The following is a 4,245-nucleotide window of genomic DNA, read 5'->3' as shown; positions in this document are numbered from 1 at the left end:
AAAACACACATGACATCACTTTTGTAAGGGGGTCACCACCATATATATATATATATATATATATATATATATATATATATATATATATATATATATATATATATATATAAATGGTAAATTATTTGGTACACATAACTGGTTATATTCATATAGATAATACGTAATGGTAAACTGATTGACATATTCATGTAGATTATCCTTAATTCCTTTATATTGGGATTAAAACAAACTTCTTCAAGATCGCTTTCATTATAATTGCCCATATGGCTGTAACGATTAATCCTGCAAGTGCGCATTTTCTCAATGAATGAATGTTAATTTATATTTTTCAGATTATAATATTTTTTTAATTAGTGATTATAAACCGTTATTCTAAATTTTGCTATTAAAAGTTAAGCAATACCTAAAACCAATGTATAATCTGATAAATAAGAAAGCCGTTAAATATATTTATGTATGACAGCATTTCCATGTTTTTATTTAAATTATATTTTTTATACTTGGGAGCCCTAGCGTTATGTCTTTACATAAACTGCACAATGATTTATTTAAGAGACAGCAAGGGTCCAACCGAGGGGCAACCTTCCGATCTCTCTAATGAAGCCAACACGGAAGTGACTTAAACTGCAATTCATCAACTGGCCGCTTGAGGCTAGCTTCAAAAGGGAGTCAATTCCCATAGACTCCCATGTTAAAAATGGCCAACTTTACAGTAGAAAATAATATGTTTACAGCCTGGTACAAAAAGTGTTTTGGTCTATATAGCTAATTTTGCCCTTCATGACAACTGTGAGGGGGGTGAATTTTTTTGTAACTCACCCGTTTAGATTATATTAAGCCTTAAACTTCTGCATAATTAAGGGCGTGGCCGCTTGAGTGTCAGTTGAACAGCCACTGCTGTCATTAGACTCGCGCTAGGCGGGCGTGGTTTCACCTCAGCTTCACCCATGTCCCGCCTCTTTACCCATTTTCGGTTTTCCGCGAGTAATTCGCCGGGACGCGCCAAAAGCATCCAGCTGCAGACCCGCAGACCCACCTCCGACCAGACACCACCAGCAAAGAGCATAGAAGCACTATATTCTTTGCCACCAGTGGCCGGACACCAGCGGATAGACAGCCCACGTCATCTCCGTTTCGCCGCTAATTTCCGTTTTCGCCGCTGGATGAACAGCAATTTTATTTCATATTTTCACCTCTGACTAGACAGCATATTTATTTTATATTTTCACCTCTGGATAGACAGCATATTTATTTTATATTTTCACCTATGGATAGACAGCATATTTATTTTTGATTTTCACCAGTGGATAGACATTCTTTGCAGGCTTAATTGCACACGTCTTTTCCGTATTGTCATTTTACTTTAATGACTTAAAATATAGAATATAAAATCTGTGTTCAAATTGAAATATGATCTTTATCATATCTCTTTACATAAAACAATTCTCAATAATATGCTTACAGTTTTTTACAATTGTTTACACACTAAAATATAAATTTCCACACAATTTGCAAAATTCTACTCCAATTAGCAAAACACCTCCACAGATTTGCACAACATAACACACAATGTTTGCTTCACCCTTTTTGCAAAACATTACACACAGTGATTTGTAAAACTTTACACACATTTTCACACCTTATACACAGATAACGATTGTGAGGTTACTTCCTTGTCATTACAAAGCCCTGGATTGCCAATTACCACACTAATTAATGAATTGGATAGTCACAATCACCAAGTGTGGAAGCACACATGTGCTAATTTGAAAACGCAGCACTCATGTGTGCAATAAAGGCAACTTTAATAAAAATGGAAAGACTAGAAGAAGAAGAAAAAGAAGAAGAGAAAGAAATGTAATTTGACACAGGGCAATCAGCAATATGCCAGGGCAGCAAGGGGTAACATCACCCTTTGAGCTGCTATTACACAAAATGGGGTCCTCCACCACCATGCAAATATGGGATCCTATAATGCAATCTAATACTTGCATTTCTTGACAGATTGCTCAAGATTGTCACAGCATTAAACCAAGTGGACCAGATGTGGTACATTGTCGTTTGGGACAATGTCTCATTCCATCGGGCTGCTCTGGTCCAGAATTGGTTCCATGAGCACCCTGAATTTGAAGTCTTATACCTTCCCCCATACTCCCCCTTCCTGAATCCAATAAAAGAGCATGGTGGTGGAAGGTATATGACCTGTGGCCCTATGACTGTGTGCCCCTCATTCAGGCCATGGAGGAGGCCTGTGATCATATCGAAGCAGCTTCTGTGCAGAGGTGGATTCGTCACATGAGGCGATTCCTCCAACGGTGCCTTGCCAATGAAGACATAGCCTATGATGTGGATGAAATCTTATGGCCTGATGCAGCCAGACGGAGAGATGATGAATAGTTACAGTATACTTGTTTCTTTTACAGAAGTTTTTCTTCAGAGTCAAAGTGTATGTACTTCATGCATTATTTTTTATTTGTCTACAGATGTTATTTGTTTCAATGATTTCATTGTTGGTTGATTACTATAACTGACAATGGTAAGAAATACTGTAAGTATTGAAATAAATAAATGAAATATTCAGTCTGCAGCATCAGTGTTGTGCAGTGCTTGTTAAGTTTATAGTAGGCCTATTTGTGTACACTCTCCCCTTATCTCAAACTAATCATGAAGATTGTTGTGGGTTTGTCACATTTTTTTTTATCTAAATTATCCCTTACATAACAATGTCTGGACAAAAATCTAGCACATGCTATCTCCTAAAATAATTTTTTTACAAATGTGTTTTTTATTTATCACAGCAGTGTGAAACTGGCTGCAATAGTGTCTGATCATTGAGGACTGTGTTGGTTGAAATGAAAACTAATAGCATTTTCACAAATATGTGTATATGTTTTGACTGAAGTGTGTATGTTTTGACTTAAACGTGTCATTTTGCAAACAATCTAGGAATTATGCAAATTGAGTGTGCTGTTTGGATAACTGCGATTATATTTTGATAAAAAGAACCCAGTTTTCAAAATTGCGTGTAAACAATTGAAAAAAACTGTAATATTATAACATCAATAATTCATGAAAACTGCATTCACACCTTGAAAATATATATTTTTCAGATAATTTCACTATTTTTTTGTGACTTAAATTCAGTCTAGATCAATGGACTATAACGTTTTGTCATTAAAACAGACTTGTACATGTTAATTGACCACAGTTTTTTTTTTTTTGTAAATGTAACCACTTCTGTTTTTTAAATATACGTAGATTCACATGATCAGACAATTTATCAAACAATCCAGATCAAATTCACTTCGTGGTTTTGCAATATTTATTGGAAATTACACACATCTTAGTAAAATTAGACAAATCTGACCATCAGAATGAAGATGCAACAGTCAGGCCCGTAAGGTTGTGGGGGAAGTCCCGATTTCAAGAGAAAATAAAACATGAACAGTTCCAAATAAACTATTGCACACTGTGCACACCACACCTCATTCCTGCCCCCTTAAACTGTCTAGCTAGATTGTGCATTTGAATTTTGACATGACCGATAAATCATCGACAGTTTATTATTTTTTCTTACCGCCGACATGTGCATGGCGTGTCAGATTTGAAAAGTGAATGACGATACGGAAATGACGTCAGCCGTCCATCCACTGGTGTCCAGCCACTGGTGTCCAGCAAGAAGTGAGTCCGAGGGCCTGCAGCTGGACGCCTCTCGGACGCGCGGCCAAGATGGCGACGGCAGGCAACGCCTACTTTAAGTATGGCGAGTGATTGCTGCCAATTCAAAGCCTAACCTGGAGAAGGATAAGGAGCAGCCTAACCTTCCGTCGCCGCCAGTCCGCGTGGAGTTTTGAATGGATTTGATAGGGACTGCAGACGTAAGACCGGCGGTGACGTCACGGCGAGTGCATGGAAGAATCGTTTACCGGCGGCGACGTGACGACGGCGCATGTTCAAAATTTACAAAAAAAATTACGTGTACTAATGCTGCGTTCCAGGCAGGTTTTTAAACCCGTGAGTTACGACTTAAAAACCACGACTCACGACCCTATGCGTTCCAGGCAGCCTGTAACTCGCGTTTTCACAACCTTCTACCGGTGAAAGTGCACTGGAACGGCAGTCAAACCCGTGACTTCCCACCCGTGAACTCATACTAGATCGATGTACTACCAGTTCAGAGTCGTGAGTCGTGGTTTTGAAGTCGTGAGTTACGGGTTACCGGTTGCCTGGAACGCAGCATAAGTA

The sequence above is a fragment of the Misgurnus anguillicaudatus genome, chromosome 23 (genome assembly GCF_027580225.2).
Source record: "Misgurnus anguillicaudatus chromosome 23, ASM2758022v2, whole genome shotgun sequence".
Taxonomy (NCBI): Eukaryota; Metazoa; Chordata; class Actinopteri; order Cypriniformes; family Cobitidae; genus Misgurnus; species Misgurnus anguillicaudatus.
Note: the sequence above shows the minus strand (reverse complement) of the source record.